A 22,694-nucleotide genomic window follows, 5' to 3' on the forward strand; every position below is an offset into this window, starting at 1 on the left:
CACTAAAGAATAAAATTCCATTTTTTCAAATATACTTTCCGATCCACACAGTTACTAATTTCCAAAATTTTTAGCAACTCCACAGATGGATTTAAAACAATTTCTAATGGGTGTAACTTAAGATGGAACAGATGACTATACCAAAATTAATCAACCTCTTCCAAACTGCAAATTAAATATGAAACAAATCAAACACTGCATTTCTTCACAGATGTTAAGCAAAACATATTCAGCCTTACTCCTATAATTACAGCATTAGGAGAGATTTACCAATATCAAAGTAAATAAAAACATACCAAAAGAAAGCTGATGAAAAACTAACAAGGGACTGAATAATAATTTCATGAAAATCTTAGAGACATAGGATCTCTTATTGATTTTAATTATATATTCATTAGATTCAAATAGAAAGAGGCCTGGTGTTAGAATTAAAATGCAACTCTTGGGTGATATATTTTACTACACAGTTTCCATAAATTCATCTCCAGCATCTGCAGCTGATTCTTTTTTTATCACAAATTTTGTTTGTTTGACCAACTTTTACTGGGGCTTTTTAGTCCCAGAAACACACACACACACACACACACACACACACACATCACCCCACATCACCCCACATCACATCACACATCAGTAGGATATTCTAAATCTAAGCTGTTGAGAGCAAATGTTACAAATTCACCTTCACCATCAGGATTATATTGGGTACAAAAAATAAATTTCATTTGTGATTCCCTGTCAGTAATACTCTAATAGGACTTAATGAAGACAAATGATGGTCAGAGAAGACTAATCTTTCAATAGAATTACTAGAAAGCATTCTATTCCTGCATTTCTAAGGCTCATTTGACTCTACCACACTAAGTCATGGCAGCATTGCCAACAACTTAGCAAGTCATCACTTATATTTTCTCAATCACTAAACAACAGCCAATCAAAACGTCTTGATATCACTGCTCACAACTCTCAGTAGAACAGAATGATAGAGCAGTGGTAAATCAAAGCTATAACTACTTCAGCTCCAGCCAGTCTGTCTCCACTCAAAGTGCCCGTTTAGCTGGGAAACAGCAAAATTTATAGCCTGGACTTTTATTGTATGGTGCTTTAACACTACAAGAAACCCTGTACTCATGTCTAAAATCCTTTAAAAAGGGCAGACCTTCAATTTGTTTTTACCTGTAGCTGAATTTAGTAGCCTGAATGGCAATAGTTCTGAGATTCATCACTCTGACAGTTCACACATGTCTTCAACTATTACTTGGCATTTTACTTTTGATGATGTCATAGTTTAAAAAATGATTGTAGCAATAATTTTGTCCCATTCTTTTTCATGATGTAAAACATAATTGTTAAGAATTCCAGATGACTTAAATTTTCAGGGACCCACTTTTATAAAGGTAATATACAACATTCATATCTCTCTCTCACTCTCACTCGCTCATTTACTGAGAGTTTTGTTGATGAGACTTATGTTGAAATCTATGAAAAATCTTGACTTTCTTTATTTATACATTCAGGAGTTCTTCCCTGGTTTATATAAAATTCAGTACTCCTTCAATATTCCAAGTGCACATATACATACATATTCTATCTCACTTTTCTACGTTATTCTTTCTGTCTAGAAGTTTTCACTATTCAATATATTATCTACAGAAATGTTTCCTTAGTAATTTTGCGAATAATCTTATTTATTAAAAGTAAGCTTCATAGAGACAGGGAAGTTCTTTTCAGGTGAGATCTTGGGTTTTTTGTTTGTTTGTTTGGTTGGTTGGTTTTGGTTTTTGGGTCACAGCCGGATGTGCTCAAAAGTTAATCCTGGCTCTGTGCTCAGAACTTGCTCCTGGCAGGCACAGGGGACCATATGGGATGCCAGGATTCGAACCACCATCCATCCTGGATCAGCTGCGTGCAAGGCAAATGCCCCACCTCCATGCCATCTCTCCTGCTCCATGGGGTCTGATTTTTATGTTTTGGAGTCACACCCACAGGTGCTCAGGGCTTTCTCCTGGTTCTGCATTCAGAGATCTTTCCTGGCAGGCTCAGGGATCAAATAAGTGTCCATCACATGCAGGGCAAGCCCCATATCCTGTACTCTTGATCTGGCCTCAGGACAGGGATGTTTTTGTATGTTATTTTTCTATATCTTCAGTGCCCATTTCAAGGTATGATGCATAGTAGGTGCTCGATATTTCTTTTTGAATTACTATGTTATCATTATCATGTTACCCAAGAATGAAGATCGAATTTATTTTAAATATATAAGCACTATATTTTGTTTCATTAGTACTGTAGCCAAGAAAACATAATTAAAAAGATTGGAGGGTGTAGAGTTAATATCCAGATAGAAAAGAAGATATATTTCTCACTCTTGCTTAGCTATCTAAATTAGGGTTAGAGTTTCAACAACTCCTGATTGGTGGCCTGTTATGAATATTATGTTATAAATCAGTTTCCACTGATGCAATAACATGTGAATCAGGTGAAAAGTTGGCGGGAAGTTATTGGTTTCAGTCCTGGGCTGCCATTTGTGGGGGGGGGGGCAATTTTGTTTCAATTTCTTCCCTAAGACTTGAGCATGACTGGACATGGCTACAGGTGCCATGCTAGGAATGTGCTAGTCACAGCATTAATCTCCCTAATCGGTTTTTGTTTCCCAGAAACAAAGGGCACTAGAATATTTTCTACTTCTTATCAATCATAAGTCATGATTTCAGGCTTTGATTACTCTCTCTTGCATCTTTTCCTTCTTGAAGTATTTCATTCTGGGTTTTCCCAACAATCACCTAGAATATCAGAGCTGCCTTGACCTTTTTCTCTTCAGCTCATGTCCTATCCATTCTATCAAATCTCACTTCATCTAGTCCTGGTAGTAATCTGACCAATTTTGCCCGAGAATAAGAATGAATAAATATATTACCGAATCAAATAATTACCTGTGATTTAAAGCCTTAGCCTCAAGGTGACTGATAGACATATCAAATTCCAACTATCCTTCTCTAATCTCAAACCCATCTGGGCCATAAAAGCAATAGAAGTGATGAATCTGGCAAGAAGGAGTTTTCACAGTCTTCCAATTTAATCTACAAAAGTAGTACCATCAGGAATAAATTCTGTCATAGGTGGTAGGTATTAGAAGGTAACTTTACACCTATTGAGGGGTCAGTAAGCTTTATCTAGAAAGGAACAAAAGCAAGTATTTTAGACTAATGGGCTACACTTGACTCTTCCATAGCAGTCTAAATATAGCTAAAATATATATATAAATATAGCTAGATATAGCTAAATATAATATAGCTAAATAATATAAATAAATATAAATATCTAAATATAATATAGCTAAATAATATAATATAGCTAAATAATATAGCTAAATATAATATAATATAGCTAAATATAGCTATAAAAAAAGGCCAATTACAGGTTACAAAAATCACCAAAACATCTTATTACAATAGGACAGACTATAAGTCAGGTTTTATGGTCTCTACCTTCCATCCATGAATGAGTCTTTTTCAGCCAAACCCATTCAACACCCAGAGTTTATCAAGATGGTTTATAATTTTAATTGAAGCATCATGTTTTATGCACCCAAAGTTCCAACACCAAAACCTCTGCCAAAGTGTTTTCTTCCCTCCACCATTGTCTTAGTATCACCTCCCATGTCTCCCTCCCTATCCACCCCCGCCTTTGTAAGCTCAGTTTTATGATCCAAGGTTCTGTGGTCTTTATCCATTTGTTAGTCCCTTATTATATTTCTTTATAACCCCACACATGAGAGATTTGTGTGAAGCTGTCTTTTTCTATCTGACTGGCTTAACTAACTCAACATGATATCCTTTAGTTGCATCCTTGTGGCAGCAAATTGCATACTTTTATCTTTTATTATACCTGAATAGTATTTCACTCTGTATATATGAAAACCACATTTATTTTTCCAGCCATCTGTTCTTGAAAACTTGGGTTATTTCCAGATCTTGGTTATTGTAAATAGTTTGGCAGCAAACATAGAAATGCAAATGTCTTTTCAAAATACAAATGTTGGGCCCTTCAGATAAATATCAAGAAGCAAAATTTCTAGGTCAAACTTAAGTTTTTTGAGAAATGTCCTTATATTTGTCCAGAGGTTGAACCAAATGACATTTTCATCAATGTTTGTAAAGGATTGCTTTTTCCCCACATCCACACCAGAACTGTTTGCTGTTGTTCCTCTTGATGAGTGCTAGTCTCATTGGTCTGAGATGATACTTCATAATTGTTTTGATTTGCACTTCCCTGATGATCAATAATAGGAGCATTTTCTCATGTACCTTTTGACTAATATGTGTCTTCTTTAAGAAATTGTTTATCTAGAGGCCAGAACAGCAGTGCAAGCGGTAGGCCATTTACCTTACCTTACACGTACTCACGTAGGACAGATCACGGTTGGATTCCCTGGTATCCCATATGGTCCCCCAAGCCAGGAGCAATTTCTTAGTGCTTAGCCAGGAGTAACCTCTGAGAATCACCGGGTGTGATCCCCCCAAAAAACAAAATAATTTCTTTATCTAGTCCCCCATTTTGAGTAGAATTATTGTTTTGTCATTGGTATGTTTTACAAGTGCTTTAAATAGTTTGTATATTGACCCTGTCAGATAAGTGATAGGCAAATATTTTATCTACTCTGTAGAGTATCTTTTTATTCTAAACATCATTTCTTTCATTGTACAAAAGTCTCTTAATAGATATATTCTCATTTGTTTATTTTCTTCCAATTCATAGAAGCCCATGGGATTTTAGGTGCCAGACCTGGAAACGGAATATTTACTTTCTCCCATTTCCCAGAATGTTACTGTCCAGAATTCAGTAGCATTCCCCTTTAACAGTAAGGAGTACGGGGAAGTAAATTCAGTAGGGCATCCAAGAAAATTTCAATATCCCAGTGAATATGGAGTAATATGCCAGTAATATGGAGTCAGTGAAGCCTGCCTCCATATCTCTCTGTGTATGATCTTGCTTCAGTGTCCCCAGGAAGCTCAAGCCATACTATCTTTGGTGCACCCCACACTGCTATCCTCAGTTTTCCCTCATGAAGCTGCAACAAGAGATGCTGCTTGTTGTGCATGTGAACATTTTATGGGATTATTATGTTACTGACCCTACCCTGATCGGTGATTATGCCCTACCCTAGGGTGTGACCTGGCATTCTGCCCCCACCCTAGGGTGGTACCTGATTCTGCTTCCACCATTGGGTGGTATCTGATCCCACCATTGGGTGGTACCTGATTCTGGGGGATAAAAACAAGGGTCTGTGGATGGCCGAAAGGCTTTTTGGCTGGAACTGAGGCTGAGACTTTGGACTTCAGTCTTGTCCACTGAATAAAGCTAATATTTCCACAAGCCTGACTGTCTGCGAGCTGTTTACCCGCCGTTTCACCTTAGAACCATTGGCTGGACAGGGTGGCAGACTAGTGCTCTGAGCTGGAGGGGAAAGACCTCATCCTCCATCCCTCCATCAGTCAACCTCTTCAGGGGCTGACTTGCAACAGCTGCTGATTGATTTCACTGTGTCCTCTGGATGACTCTAACGAACTCTGAAGAAACATTCATGTCTGATCTTTGTGCTCCTGATTTTTGACACAGAGTTAATACCTAGTAATTTCTCAATATGTCTTTCAAATGGGTAAATACATTTTCATTCACTCATTAGATAAATGAATATAGAAATTTTTATTAATAGCTAAATATTCCTTTTTAAGAACCTTCAAGGCCAGAGAGATAGCTCAATGGACTGGAGTGAATGCAGGATATCTAAGGTTGATTCCCAATACCACATATGGCTCACATTGATCATTGAGCCAAGAGTAGCCCCTGAATACTGCCAAGTGATACCTCCAAAAAAGATATTTTAATAACTTTCTATTTCTCAAAAGAATCTTCTCCGGTATAATCTTACCTGCTAATAGATCCTCCCATTTCTGGGAGGTGTCTTGGAAGGTTATAAAAGGTTTTGCCTGAGGGGCAAAGAAGAACTTGCATGGATGGAGGTAGGAGAAACGGCAGGAGAAGAGATGGCTGAAAGAAGTTAAGACACAGGGCAAGCTAAGGATGGCATGTGTTTAAATAGGTTTATGACAGAGGCCACACATGTTGGCCAGGGCAAATAAAGATGTTATTTCCTGGAACCTGTCTGGATGATTTCCTTGCTGCTACCTAAAACTGCAGACCCTCTGGGGTTGAAAACACGTGGCCTGGGCTGGAGGAGAAAGGCCTCCATCACCATCCACCTCCATCCAAGCCCATCCAAAGGGCTTGATGCAACAAGATTCCATTTAAGTTATTCATTTAAAGATCAGGATAGGGTTGGAGTGATAGTACAATGGATAGGCACTTTTCTTGCATGTGATTGATCCAGGTTTGCTCCCCAGCACCATATATGATCCCACTCCCAGATCTTCCAGGAGTGATTACAGAGCCAGAAAAAAGTCCTAAGCACCACTGGGTATGGCCACAATTTTTCTCATTTAAAAAATAATTATAATTAAACAGGTCAAGAGAAACCTTTGTTTGCTGTATTAATATGAAGCAATCTCTGCAAATCCCCAACACATCCCACCATGTCTTTGTTATCATCATTGCTGTGATGTCCAGAGTTTATGCTTGTTGTATATGCTTGGGTCACACTGACAGAAATCACATTTGCTGATGTGTAGGTAATGCCAAGGATTATTCTTAGTCTCACATATGCATAGTAGGTGCTGTACCATTAAGCCACATCTCTGGAACCTTGGGGAATTCTTTCCTGCATTCCAGCCTAAAATCTCAATATTCTATTTCACCAAAATGTTCATCAGTCTTTTTCTAGGCCCTTTTCTTCTTCCATACTTTCCCTCACTATTTTTTCCCTCTTGTCCTTTCTCTCCTTTCTTTCTCTCACTTGAATGTATTCATTAACATTTAAACACTTAAAAAGTAACAGGGACCCCCTCTAGCTTTTGACAATGAATTGTCCTTCAGAGATAAACTGGGAAACAGACGATTGCATGCCTGAAATAGTATAGTTTAGAGGTTCTAGGAGCATCTTACTCAGTCCAGGGAAGAGGGCTGATGAAGTGGTGTGGATAGAAAGCAAACCAGATGGGTTTGCTCAGGCATAGATAGGTAGAAGGAAATTGACGATGAGAATTGTGTGAGCAGCAAGGAAAGGTGAAGGAAAATGACACACTCCAAAATAGTAAGTTCCTTTCCTTCTCTGCAAAAATAAAGAAGATTTACAGCAATTAGGATACAATTGAAACTAGATCTTGAAAATAAGATTTGATTAAGAATTTGGGAGGTTAACATGAAGGGACTGACAGATTTCTACTCTAGAAGCCTCAATCAAGGAGGCCAGATTGATGAATTAGAAGGTGACCCATCCAGATGGGAAGACATCAGCCTGCCTTCACAGGATTCAAGAAGGAGGTGCAGGCAGAGATTGGAATTCAGAAATGCAGAAGAGGAAAATGTCACCAGACACTGCATCCAGCTAAATGATAATGAAATAATAACTCCTTCCCTGAGACTACAGACAATATGACACAAAAGATGAAGGATACTACAAATGCAGAAGAGACAAGGTAAGGGAAAAGAATCTTGGCCTGTGTATACTAAGCTACTTGAAAGTTAATTTGATAGAGATATGGGGGAGATGCTTAGAGGATCTCTCTCTCTCTCTCTCTCTCTCTCTCTCTCTCTCTCTCTCTCTCTCTCTTCAAACAAGGAAGTCTGCTGAAAGAGGTTAGGTTGAACAGGACAAGACTCAAGACATAAATGTGCTAGTCCAGTCTCTGTGTTTCATCCTGTGCTGTGCATTTTGCAGTCACAAGTAAAGGCCTCTTCCTCCACTTACGTCTAGAAGATAGCTCACTAGATTGTGTGGTTATTCATTTGAATTTGTGGGAAAGTTAGCTTCTAGACATATCACCTAAAAATCCAATATCATTTTAGGTTGGGGGTCAAGATATCATTTTAGGTTGGGAGTCTAATATCAATTAGGTTGGGAGTTAATCCTAACAGTCTTTTTGTTTTGTTTTGTTTTTATTTTTGTTTTTGGAGGGGGTGCATACCAGTTAACACTATGTGCTCAGAAATTGCTCCTGGCTTGGGGGGACCATATGGGGATGCCAGGGTATTGAACTGAGGTCCATCCTAGGTCAGCTGCGTAAAAGGCAAATGCCCTACTGTTGTGCTACTGCTCCTGCCCCGTCCTGAGGGCCTTTCTTTAAGTAGATTGCTCTAAAGAGTCATTCAACTTCCACTGCAAGAAAGATGGCTTGAAAACCCCATTGAGCAGAATAGAAAAGTAAGGCAGCAGACAAATGACCGCCCAAACCAACACAGTTACTGACAGATCCCAGTGGCTTGTAAATGATTCTCATCATTACTTGCAACTTTAAAAGGAAAAGGATATTTGTTAATAGATGTGGAACATTGTGTAGAAAAGATCATCAGAGTCAAATTTCTGAGTTCAGAAAGTTCTATATAGAGACCCATATGTTTTCTCTTTGTTTCTCACTCAGCATGCCCTTTGCTGTTTTAGAAAGAGTGGACTGGTTGAAGGAATTTGGCTATTTTACTTGAATGATATGATTTTGGTTAATTTCTACTTTTAGACTTGCTTCTTTGTTAGATATGTTTTAATTCAGGGCCTATAGATTTGACTTACTCAGAAATTCTCTAATTTCTCACTCCATGAGTTTATTAAGAAAATTTTCAGTATGACTCATAACACCAATTTCAATATATGATTAAATAAATAATGTTATTCTAGCTTATCCCGAATATCCACCTTTACCTGACCCTCTTTTCATTCTGGCCAGAAAACAGTTGCAGGTAAAAGGCCTATTACTCCCCAAAAGGGATCCTCAGATCATAGTAATGTTGAGCTTTGGGGTGACATCAAGACTCACCTCCTCAGAATTCACCTGTCCTCAGATTTTTTTTTCTCATAGCAGAGACAGTTAATTTTATAGGACACTACTTTTTTCCACTGTTTTCATGACATGCCTCACCCACAAACAACAGATTTCTCTCCTAGCTTTTCAAGGTTGTACACTACATGTGAGCCTGTAGAATCATTGCCTAAGAACTAAAAGCCTCAGTAAAGTGTAGGTTCCTTTCTCATTCTGCATTTTTCTGGTCTAGCTGTGAGATCATTGTTTAATTCATCATTTAATAACAGTAAAAGAACTGTGAAAGGGGTCACTTGTTAACATTTCTCAACTAATCTTGTAACAGGCTCCATTTTCAGTACATTTTCACCACCCTTTTCCTTTTTATGTTTTTATGTTCTCTCCAAGGAGCTCTTTGGTTGTGACCTTCAACAAAGATTACAAATGGAAGAATCAACTCTCTCCAGCTTGTGCTTAGAAAAGACTGAGGTTGTTGTTGGAGGTGTTTGCACACAGAAAATGTTAGCAAATACTGATGGGATTGGGAGGTGGGGGAGAGGGTCAAGAAGCACTGTTGTATATGAACTTTAATTTATATAAAAAAGGCAGCCTAATATTTACACAACACCTTTCACAATGACAACTCTAAGCATGACATTCCCCTTTCCAGAAATGCAATCTTGATTCACTGACTCATCCCATTCAGCTTGTCACGCTCCTTCTTCTTGCTCAGTCACTCCTCCAAAAGGAGGTCTCATTTGTTCTCATTCCTACCACTCATATTGTGATCCAGTCATTTTTTGCCTCCTGACTTTCTTTTATTCCTCTCAGAGGTTGCCCAAAAGTATCCATGAGTTTGAGAGCTTGACGTGGAAGAACTGGCCCTTAGTCACTGCAAACTCTTCTAGAAGTCTTATCTATCAGGATTCTACTGGGTTCTCTCCAAGTTTTATTACACGTGGCCAACCTAAACCTATATCTTTTGATTTGTTTGCTGGTTACTCCTGGCTAAGCGTTCAGAAATTGCCCTTGGCTTGGGGGGACCATATGGAATGCCGGGGGATCGAACTGCAGTCGCGATCTTTCCTTGGCTAGCGCTTGCAAGGCAGACACCTTACCTCTAGCGCCACCTCGCCGGCCCCAGGTTTTTATTTTTCTGTTTCAAGATATAGAGAACTAAATGCTAGTGATAACTTCATGTAATCTCCCTTTGCTAACAAATTAATAGAAATAAATACATTTTAAATCAGTCTATTCATTTATATTTTCCTCTCCAAGTAGAACAATTTTGTTTACTTGGTGGGAGAGGAAAGGTTTCCTACAAGGTGTTTTATAAATCTGGGGGGTCCCACCAGTGATTCTCAGCCAACTACCCTGGTGGTTCAACACATGTGCTTGAGAATGTAGTGCTGCTCAGCATGTGCCAGGAATAATCCAGGCCACCCTGCAAGTGTTGGGGGTTTCCAGAGCTGCACTGAGATGTTCTGTGAACCATGTGGTGCCAAGAATTCAACCAGAAGTTGGCTACATACTAGACACGCACCTTAACTTGTCCTATCTTCCAGCCTTTGGGTATTTCTTTTAAACTTTTTTTCTTTCTTTTTGGTTTTTGGCCACATTCGGTGGCTCTCAAGGGTTACTGCTGGCTCTGTGCTCAGAAATCGCTCCTGGATTGGGGGTCTGAAATACCAGGGATTGAATTTGCTTCCATCTTGGGTCACCCATGTGCAAGACAAACACCCTACTACTGTGCTACCTACCACTCGGCCCCTAAACCATATTTTCTTGTGTTTATTGATTGCCACTTTTTTATACCATCTTCATTAAGCTTTGCTTCTCTTGTTCCTAGGAACTATGGAGTCGCTGATCAACTGCTCCTTTTTGAGGGGTCTACATGTTATTTCTGTCTCAGGAGATGTCTTCCCAGCCACTTTCTTTCTTTGTGCTCCTGCCTTTAGAAAATCACTTTTGGTACATATCCAACTCAATCTTAATTTTTGATACTCAATTCTTTGAACATGCACAAGGAAAAGTAGAAATGTCTCTCATCTGGGGAGCAGCTTTTTCTCTTGCTCTGTAGTCATCTTCTCTTGCCTCCATTCATCTGAGTTCTTCCTTTGAGCACCCTGATTGCTAGTGATTCAACTCCTTTCCTTTTCCTCTGTTGATGTGGTTTTTGCAATGCTGTTTCTGTGCTCAGCGTTCACTCACAGGCTTAACTCTTATTCACACACTTACACCCATCCACTCCCATACACATACACAAAGTGGGGCTCACTGGGGGCTCATGGTTCTTTTATATAGTTTGTTTGCACATGTGTTCTTTCAAAGGTCTCACATCTGGTTTTGGTACTTGGACACACTCCTTGCTGAAATGGGGTTCAAAACACCAGAAATTATCCAGCTGCCAGGCACAAATATCAGAGCCTGAAGATGGTGCTTAGATGTTAGGGTTCTGCTAGGGATCAAGCTCAGGACCTCATGATTGCAAAGTAGGTGCCTTAGCCAGCACCAATCTCTCAATCTTCTCAGGGACATTGTTTTAAGATCTGATTCTCTCTTTCCATGTGGTTTGTCTTTCATTTGAGAATATGCATCAGGCCATGGAAAAATGCTACGCATAAAGTCTCCATAATCGTCCAATTTTCCCTTTATCTTCAGCATTCTTTTGGTACAAATACAATCTTTTTCCTCAATGTTTTGATAAGGGAAGTTTAGAAGAATATTTAGAGTTATATAATTAAGGGAAGGTCCTAAAACCTTAGGTATGGGTATCTTTTATTTTTTGCTCATTTTGTTTTCTGTGTTTGGGAGCCACACCTTGAAATGCTTAGAAGCTATTCCTGGCTCTCTGCTCAACTCCTGGCAGTACTCAGGAGACCATATGTGATTTCAGAGATAAGACTAGGATTGCAGCTGAGGTTGCATATAAGGCAAATGCCTTACCACCTGTACCAACTCTCCATCAAATCCAGTATAAACGTTTTTTAAAGGAAAAAATAAGGTAATTACTAAAATTTAAACATAATTTATTGAAAGGTTATAGAAATTTTATATAATAAATCCAGGTATAAACTAATAGTTTTTATATCAGTCTGAATTACATATAAACCCAATAGAATTAAAATAAAGTAACAATGTAGACAACGAGATCGCTTTGTTGGAATAAAATCCTTTCAGTGTGAGCAAGACTGTAACTGCAATGGCAAAGCTTCTATTACATTTTACACACCAATAGCACTGTTGGTAACTTGAGGGTTCTATGTTTACCAACAAACTTTCCCTTCAAAGCTCTGCAAAGCCTTTGTTTCTTCAGATTGGTGCAATGTCTTCTGACCTTCACTTGGCTGGAGTACATCACTCAGAAATTATTTTGCTTCCTTTCCTTTCCACCAGAATTCTAGATTATTCTGCTGTGTTAGGTCATTCTCCTTGTATATTATCAAGATATAAACATATAAAATTATTTATAATTAGTCTTACTCCATGAAAATGCCCATCAGTTTAAAATTACTAACACAAAAGCTCAATTTTTATCTCTATTCCAGAAGAAAGAATCCATTAGGTATTTAATGGTTATTGGTTATCAATTTAAAAAAGAACCAAAGCATCATATATAGCTAGCAAAATTCCCTATTATTTAAAGATATTTAAATTCCCTCTAGGTACATAGTAGGAGTAAAACAAATACCTAAAGGCAACAGAAATGTAAACCAGATCTTCAGTAGGAAGCAACTATAGGGGAGGGGAGGGAAGCCTGAATTAATATAAGGGGAAACACTGGAACAAAGATGAAGGGAAATGGACAGTGGGAGAGAGGATGTTGCAGGACTGTGCGTTAAATTCTATCATTAACATTATTGTAAACCACAGTGCCTAAAATAATTTTTTAAATCCCTTTAGAGTCTCAAATGTCATCCTCGGCGGAAAAGATTTCTCAAACCAGGGTAGAAACAAAGTTTGGGAATGGACCAAGGTTTTATTTTTAGCTACATGACCCCTGCCTCTGGTCTTTATAGCTCTGAACTATCTAGTCAAGTTGGCCAACCACCTCTGTAAACACTATCTAGTCAAGTTGGCCAACCACCTCTGTAAACACCTCTCAAGTTGTAAAAACTGCCTACGAGTATCTCTAAAAAAAAAAATCAAAATGAACATTTTCATATACAAAATAACTTCATAGTTGAAGATGAGATTCAGTGTATAGCATACAAGTGACATGTTCAAGACCAGAACTATCTGAGTCCTAGCACTGCAAGATATAGCCTGAGAACTCCTGAACACCTTCAGAAGCATGCCTCCCCCAATAGTAGCAATAGCAATAAATAATGTAGATGCAGAAATCTTCATATATGGACTCATCGTTCAACTTACAAAAATTTCAAGTTATCACTGAAAAAAATGTTAGTTTTTCCATTCAGACTCAGAGTATATTTCCAAAGACCTTGGAATCTGAGAAATTTAGCTTCAATAACATGATTGTTTGGTAGAAAACAGATCAAGAAAATATCTATAGAAGATTAGCTCATCTTGGTTAAACCTCTCAACTTGAAATAAACAAGGAGAGATAACGAAGCAATTGAAGATTGGGTTTGTGGGAAGATGGCTCAGTGGCAAAGCACTTGTCTGCTCCACAAAAACGGGGCTACATGTTTGATCCCCAGTACTGCCATAGGCACCACAACTATCTTGGAATTTCATCTATTAGTGCCTATCAGCTTTGCTGTCTGAGGTCTCTAGCATCATATGTGATTTCTGGCAGCATCAAAAGAGTGTGAGCATTATAACTGAAGTGTGTAATCCCTGGTCAGCATTGCAATGTTAAGATGTCCGTGACAACTGACATGATCCCCTAAAACACGCCAGGAGAATTGCCAACCAAAATCTCCAAAAACTCCAAAGCTTGGAATAGTTTCGAACTGAAACCTAAACAAAACAGAAAAGATATGCACAAACTGTAGTCAGCAGTTTGATACCTAGGAAGTATGTGTGTGAGCACTAAAGTGAGCAATCTTCAGCAATCTCCAGTGTACAAGTACACTGCCTGTCTAATATCATTTAGGTTGGGAGTTAATCCTAACAGTCTTTTTTTGTTTTTGTTTTGTTTTTGTTTTTGTTTTTTTGGAGGGGCTGCATTCCAGTTGACACTATGTGCTCAGAAATTGCTCCTGGCTTGGGGGGACCATATGGGGACGCCAGGGTATTGAACTGAGGTCCATCCTAGGTCAGCTGCGTGAAAGGCAAATGCCCTACTGTTGTGCTACTGCTCCTGCCCTGTCCTGAGGGCCTTTTTTTTTTTTAAGTAGATTGCTCTACTTAAAAGTAGATTGCTCTACTTATGTACAACTAGAGTGTACTTAAACACCACATCTAAAGGAGTGTGATCCCCACAGAACACATGTACAAATACTGTCACCTAAATGCTGTAACTATTCACTCCACCCTACTGAACACTGCTGTCAAGTTGTATGAGTGTGACCTATAATCATCATGACAGTAAAAGCAACAAAGGAAATGAGAAAACTTGTTTATAAAACAATATGGTCTACTACATTAGCCCCTTTTAATTAAGAAAATTAATCATTCTAATGGTTAGTACATTCTTAAAATAACTACTTACCACAAAGTGAATTAGAAGAAGAGGGACAAATACAAAGAGATCTCTCTCAGATGTGGGATATAAAGTAACATAGTAAAAGAATTAAAAAAAAAAAAAAAAAACACAGCCAAAGATCCTGAGATTCAAACTGCAAAACTGAATTGCTAAGGGGGTTGTTAGTGAGTGAGGGGGTCGAACCTAGATACATTGGTAAAGGGTTGTTGACACTCTGGTTGTGGATGTGATGTTGGGACATTCTTTCGTAAAATGTTACAAATAACAGAATTGTAAGTTAAGTGAAAACAAAATCCAATTTTGAAAAATCTAGATTTCTAGAGGAAAAAGATAACAATCCTTTTAAATTCCATGCAGAAAGCCGAGTCATTCTGCCCTCCCCACACACATCCTGCCTATTTCCCAGAATTCATGATTCAATTTTTCTATCACTAGTGATGGTCAACAGCAACTCCTCTTTTGTGCTTACCCTTAAACTTTGACTCTTTCTTTCACTACTTTCCCCCTATATTATTCACTGTTTATTAAGTTGTTCAAAAAAAATGGTTGTGATCAAATTTTTTTAGCTAAAAATAAAGAAAAAGGAAAAACCTTGCTTCTTTCTGGATGTTCCTTGCATAATTTAGTGAGCAACCTAGTATGACTTCTGCTTAACATATATATTCTGTCACTAAATAAGAGAGTCTCTGTTACCTGCTTAATTTGAAATCATGATTTTTCTGTCATCTGTTCTCTCAGCTTTACCAATAGTTGAGTTTAAGCCTAAAGTAACACGAGCTTCACACATTCTTAATTTTTTGTTTAAATTTTTTACAGGAAGACAAGAGACTAAGGGGTTGATAGTTACACATTTTCTGTGACTCTTTGTTGTAGAACTCTCCAGAATTCAGAAAGGTAGTTGTAAAATGTAATGCAAAGGCTGCACCACTGTGGACCCTCGGTGTCTCAGTCATGTCTTTCCAGACCTGACAACATTTGCACAGGGTGGCCCCAACATCTTATCTCTGCCTTGACACGTTTTCTCAATTTGGTTGTAGGCATCACTTTTTCCTTAAGATGGGATTCAATAAAGCAGCCCTCTCTTCTCATACATGTGGTCTGGAAGTCATGGGGCAATCCATGACTTTTAGATGGCATGTACACTATCCTTTCTTCCTAGCACTATCAGCAACAAGGCAACGAGACTGAGATGAAAATGTCCTTTGCACCAAGTAAAAGTACATTTAGAAAGCTACTATATATATAGTATATATATATGTATATATATGTATATATATACATATATATATACTATATATATAAAGTAATGAGAGTCCAAGACTAATTTTAGAATGATGGTAGTCACTTGGAGTTCTAAGAACCTATTTACAATTAAAACCAGCAAGATTTGAGTTCATAATGAGACCCATTTTACTTTCTTTATCTATATTTTATGTTTTTAGTATTCATTATTCCCAAGTAGATTACTTTGTCTGTTGTAGAAAATCATTTAGTGTGGCTTTTAGAGCAGGTTAAGTGAGCAAGGATTTAATTGTTCCCTGTCTAAAAACTTCATATACACTTTAAATTCCAGCAATCACCTGAATATGGTATTTATTGCTTATTTGATTAATTAATCTACTTACTTGATATAAGACTGAGTAATCTATCTGATCCAGGATCTGAAACATGCAAAGCAAGTTCTGTACTGCTGTGCTATATCCCCAGCCCTCCCAATAAAGTATTTTGTGAGTACCGTTTTCCTTTAAAATATTGGCCTTGGGATCAAGAGATAGTACAACAGGTATGGCGCTTTTCTCAGGCAACAACTCAGGCTCTATTACCAACATCCCATATGGTTCCTTGTTGCCTGCCAGGAGTGATCTCTGAAAAAGAGCTAGGAGTAAGTCTTGAGAATTGACCAAGTATGTCCCCCCAAAAAAATAAATAAGATGTTTGTTGTATCTTCTAGCCAATAAAGTCATATTTGATAAAACTGTTGTGATCTAATAGACATTTTTTAAATAATTTTTATTGTGACCAATGCAAATTACAAATCTTTCGCAGTAATATTTAAGGCACATAGTGACATTGAATCAGAGGTATTTTCACTACCATTGTTGTCCTCTTCCACTCCTGTTCCCAGCATCCCCCTCTTTTGCCCCCCCCCAGACTATTAGTATAACTGGTCCCCCTGTGTATAGCTTGTTGAAGATTGGGTGTCAATTCTGTTGTCATTCAATTTGGGTTTGGTGTTTAAGTCTGATAATTTTTATTTCTACTCAATGTTCATACGACTGTTTGGTTCTGGAACCATCATTTTTCCCCCTCAATTTATGAGGCAGAGGGGCTGGAACACAGTGGTAAGGCGTTTGCCTTGCATGTAGTGAACATAGGACGAACACTATTTCAAATCCCTGCATCTCATATGGTCTCTGTGCCTGCCAGGAGCAACTTCTGAGCACTGCTGGATGTGACCCAAAAACAAACCAACAAAAAATTTATGAGGGGGCCGGGTAGGTGGCGCTGGAGGTAAGGTGTCTGCCTTGCAAGCGCTAGCCAAGGAAGGACCTCGGTTCGATCCCCCAGCGTCCCATATGGTCCACCCAAGCCAGGGGCGATTTCTGAGCACATAGCCAGGAGTAACCCCTGAGCGTCAAACGGGTGTGGCCCAAAAACCAAAAAAAAAAAAAATTTATGAGGCAGAACAAGATGATTCAAGTTTTGTGTTTCTGTTTGAAAAAAAAACAAAAACAAAAACAAAAAAGGGAGGAGTCCATCTAGGAGTTATAAATATGAATTTAAAAAGAAGAAAAAGAAAAAAGAAGAAAAACATACAAAAACAAAAACAATAACAAAAAAAAAAGAAACAAAAATTGAACAAAAGATCAAAATCAGCATCTAATAAAGCTCCACAGCAACAAATACAACAACCAAACAATAATCATGAGCACAAAAGAAAAAAAAAGAATGAAAAAAGAAAATAAAGGAGGGCGATGTGGCATGGTTTGTTTTTGTTTTTTTGCATAGGCACAGTAAATATTGGGGTTTTAGAAAGAGAATTCCCTTGGCCTAAGAGATACAAAGTTTCTCTGTCCTTGAAGCATACTGTCATGGGAATAATTACAAGATCCTTACACACTCATTTTCACACCCCAAGGACTTTTTATGGTGCCGAAACTTTCCACTCAGTTGTGGATGATAGAATCAGGCCGCTAACTAGAGATCTTGGTATCTGCACAAGTCATAGGATGAAGCCTAGAATAGCATCTTTTTTTACGGTTCTAGAAGTTCCGTTCCATCACTGTTGTTGTAATCAGTCTTCTATAATTGGTGGTCTCCGTTTTTGCAAAGATCCTAGGACAAAGCCTATGATACAGTCTTTCATTATGTTTCCAAGAGGTCTGCTCAGTTGCAGTTGTCTCAGTTAGACCTCTGGAATTAGAGATCTTGGTTAATGTACAAAATCCTAGGCTGAAGCCTAGGCTAAGGTCTTCCTTATTGGTCGCAAGATAAGTTCTGCCCTGTCATGGTTGTCAAAGTCAGTCTTCTGTAGTTAGCAATCTTGGGTTTTGCACAGATCAAAGGATGACGTGTCTTCTGAATTCATCTTACCATTAGGTGACTAGATAGTACAACCTGCTCTTTTTTTTTTTTTTTTGGTTTTTTCAGGCCACACCCGTTTGATACTCAGGGGTTACTCCTGATTGCCCCTGACTTGGGGGGACCATATGGGACGCCGGGGGATCGAACCGCAGTCCTGATCCTTGGCTAGCGCTTGCAAGGCAGACACCTTACCTTTAGCGCCACCTCACCGGTCCCGGATAACCTGCTCTTAGATCAAGTTGTTGCCATTTCCTTGTCAGGATGTCATATCAAAACTGGCAAAAGTTGGTGCTAGAGTGGTATTAATAATTCCCCATGGGTAGTTTGGTTCCTAGTGCTATTACAGGGAACTGTGTCCATTCTATGTTTGGGTTCAGGATTGGACAGTCACTGTATGATCACAAGGAGTCTAGATTGGACCCACATGTTCAGGGTGAGAGGCGTCCCTGTATTATAAAATGTATGGGTTCTTATCCCTAGTAGTTAAGAGCTTGTTTCTAAAAATAAAATTTCCCCTTTTTTGAGTATGCCTTTGCAAAAAGGAATGATACCATGTTATATTGCTGGTGCATTTGGAGGTAAGAATGTCAGGCTACACAATTTCTGTGCCCTGGTTTTGACCTGAGTTTTTTTGCCAGACAAGAATTTTTCTTGTAGGTTTTCATACCAAGCAGAACCAAAAGAGATGAAGAAATAAATAAATAAAATAAAATAAATAAAAATAAATTTAGAAAAAGTATTTGAAGAAAAATAAAGTGATGTAAGAGGCTAACTTACATTTGGGAATAAACAGACTAAAAGGTATAAACATATAAAGGAAATATAGGCTTTCCCATTGTCTTTGATATATCCTTGGGGGGGGGGCGTGAAATCCAGGGCACATTTTGAGTTTGGTAAATGATTTGCAGCAGAAAGAATTCAGGTAGAGTCCTTGCACTGAGGCTCCTTCTGGAACTGAATCTGTTATCATGCAACAGTCCACATTTGGGGGGGGGGGCGGTGAGAAAAAGAACCACAAAGCATGAGTCAACAGGAGGGTTGGTTGTAGTTTCTTGCCTTGGCATGAGATGTGGAGCTGAGAGGGTATCCTTTAGCTTTGGAACCTGGGTGATGGCTTATTGGGGCAGGAGGTCAGTTTGGGTACCTAATGAGTTAAGAACTGAGGGTAAAGAGAGTTAAATAAGGAGGTATATCAGATCAGGATCAGAGGAATGAATGGATAGAAAGATTTCTGAAGGGGGGAGAAGGTATATAGGAGGGGCTATATTAACTTTTGGCATGGATTGTTTATGCTTGGCACACAGAGGGGAGTCCACTGTCTATAAACTCATGACCACATAAATACATACATTAGTGATCTATTCTTAAGTTGTTGTTAGAATCCTGACTATCATAGGATGGATCATGCCGCAATGGCGAACCTATGGCACGCATGCCAGCAGTGGCACGCTAAGGCCTTGCAGCTGGCACACAGGAAGGCCCACAATTAAGATATGCAGCACGTGCCGCATAGTTTTTAGATACTAAAATCTTGTTATTAAGGTTTAATTGATGTGCTGGCACTTTTGAGGAAATTCTTTGGTTTTGTGTGGCAGTTTGGCCCTAGGGCTCAAAAAAGTTAGCCATCACTGGGAAGTCTTAAGAAATAATTGAATTAAGTACAGATAAATAATTAGCTTAGATATAGATTAGGAGCGAGAAATGGAGAACAAAAGATAAGAGAGAAGAGAAAAGAAAAATAAGCAAATACAATAAAAATAAGTTAAAAAGTTGGCCTCTGCATCAGAGTTAGAAGGTTTTTCAATTTCCAGACACTTTATCACTGACCAGGGTGGGCTAAATAAAGGTTTCAGGGTTAAATAGTAGCTGGACCATTTTAGGGTACTCATGGTTTTCCCGTTTAGAGTACTAAGCAGTGTGGTAGTGAGGACTATAAGAGGTGGCTATCCTATGTCGTATTGTCCGCTGCATCTTATGTATTGTGGTTCCCAAAGAGAAACTGACAGCATGGGTTTTATTTAACCTAGATTGAGTTGATGAAGAAGAAGAACGGGGAGGAGGGGGTGAGGAGAAGGAGGAGGAGAAAAGAAGGAGAAGGAGAAGAAAAGGGGAGAAGAAAAGAAGTAAGGGAGAGAGAGAGAAGAAGGAAATGGTAATTTACAAAAATGTATTCAATGAGTAGGACCTGTAATGTAAGTCTGTAGTGCACTGTTGATAGTTTCAATGGTCTGAATGATTATATGCCTTAGATCCTAATAAAAGACATAAACAAAAGAGAATGGGTAAATTATTTTATCGAGACATTATCATAATGAACACTGTATATGGTATCTAGTATGACTGAGCACCGAGGTGTAAAAATAGGGTGTTCATCCTTTGTTTCCAAGAACCACTGTGGACAAAGAAGCTGAAGGGTTATTTTATACTTGGTAAAAATAGGACATTAAAACATATTGTTAGTAATCACTGCAGCTAGAGTCTCTGGCTTCCCATCCTATCTAATAGACATTTCTTTTTATGCCTTTGTTTATATGTGAACCTTTGCTCTTACTGCTTTCAGGATTTCCTTTGATTTATTCTGTTCTCATTCCAACATATCTTGATGTTTTATTCAACTTTATTTTGTTCAGAATTCTTTGATCTTCCTGGAGCTGGTGTCCCTTCAGAATGTGTATATTCCTTATTATAATCTTTCTTTATTTTTCTTACCATTTTTATTGAGATACTGTGATTAACAATATTATTCATTATAGTTTTCATACATACATTATTCTAATACCTAACAATGCCAGAGTGCTTATTTCCTTCTACCAGTATCCCAAAAGTCACTCCAGTCCTACAACCCCATCACCTAAATAAGTTTTGTTCTGTAGGCAAAATCTTCAGTGCTAGTGCTTTTAGATATTTTGTTTTTACTTCTCATTTGTTTTCTTATATCACATATATGAGAGAGATCTTTTTTTATAAATTATTTTGGAGGTAGTAACATCAACATATATAGAGAGAGATTTTTAAAGTTAAACTCCTTAAATTCCAAAAACTTGTACATCAATAATAAATTGATTAAAATATTTAATAACTAATTTTATAGATATATAAATTTTAAAAATACTAGTATGGATTTTATGCTAATCTGTTTCAATATATATAAAATAGGTAAACCTTACAAATATATAATTTATTAAGACTGAGATGAGAACTTTTAAAAATTTAAATGTTAATAGACCTTAAAAAGTATAAAAGTGTATTTTATCCTATAAAAGGAATATTTATTTTATGTGAGAAAATGTATTAGAGATAATCCTTATGTATCTTCATTAATAATTAAAAGATTATAATAAAAATTTCTATGGGTATTAAAAATTGCCTGCATAGATACAGAACAGTCAATATAAATAAAATGTTCATTCATTATTTAAAAAATATAACCCTTAATAAGCTAAAAAACAAACAGTACTTCCTTAATCTAGTAGAGGACACCTATAAGCACCATGAGTGAATGCCATCTTCAATGATAAACTGCTGAAAAGTTTGTCTTATCTCCTAAAAGAGGTCCATTCATGCTTCTTGTAAAATTGTTTCAAAGCTTAGAATTCCGAAACATTTCTTGTCTATGAAGTGTTGTATTTTTCCTTCAAATAAAAATTATAATCTGGATGGATAGAATGTTCTTCGTGAGGTATTCATGTCATTGAGGTGTTTGAGTTGTTTGGTTTGGTTGGGTTGGGTTGGGTTGCATTGGGTTGGGTTGGGTTGGTTATTATACCCCATTATTCTTTTTTGGCTCTTAGAATTTCATTTGATAGAAATGTTGAGAATCTTATGGTCTTTTCATGTATGTCGCTTTTTTTTTAATTTTGCTGCTTTCAATATTCTGTCTTTTACCTTAAATTTTATCATTCTGATTAGATAATGTGTCTAGAGTTTGTGTTTATTTTCATTGGGACCCTCTGAATTTCTTGAATCTGGGTACCTGCATTCCTCAAAGTTGGTAAATTCTCATCTACAGTTTCTTTTCTTAATATCTCTATTTAGGCACTATGGTTACAAACTACAAAATTGAGTTTCCGTCAAATGTACACCCACCCCTTCACAGTGCAACCTTCCCACAATCAATGCCCCCCATCTCCCTCCATACCCATCTCCTGCCTGTCTTCAAGACAGGCATTCTATTTCTTTCACTCACTACCATTGTCATGCTAGTTGTTGGTGTAGTTATTTCTCTAACTGCACTCACCAGTCTTTGTGGTAAGCTTCACATCATGGGCCAGTACTTCCAAACTTCATCTTTATTGTCTCTGGGCATTATTACTATACTGTCTTTTATTTTTCTTAAATCCCACAGATGACTATTCATCTACTGTTTCTTAACCAGTGATTCTTCATCAAATTTTTCTTCTTGTTCAAGGACATGTTTGAGTTTGGTACTGTTCCTCTTGAACTAATCCCATTGCTCTCTGTGTGCCATTCATTTGTCTAGACTTTTTCCATCTTCTGTTGTCTTCTAAAGGTTCACTACATCTCATCTTGAAGTTCCTTAATATCTTTCTAAACAGCTATTTTTCTGCTGCTTAGACTTTCTAGTA

Source organism: Suncus etruscus, chromosome 2 (genome assembly GCF_024139225.1).
Source record: "Suncus etruscus isolate mSunEtr1 chromosome 2, mSunEtr1.pri.cur, whole genome shotgun sequence".
In the NCBI taxonomy this organism is placed as follows: Eukaryota; Metazoa; Chordata; class Mammalia; order Eulipotyphla; family Soricidae; genus Suncus; species Suncus etruscus.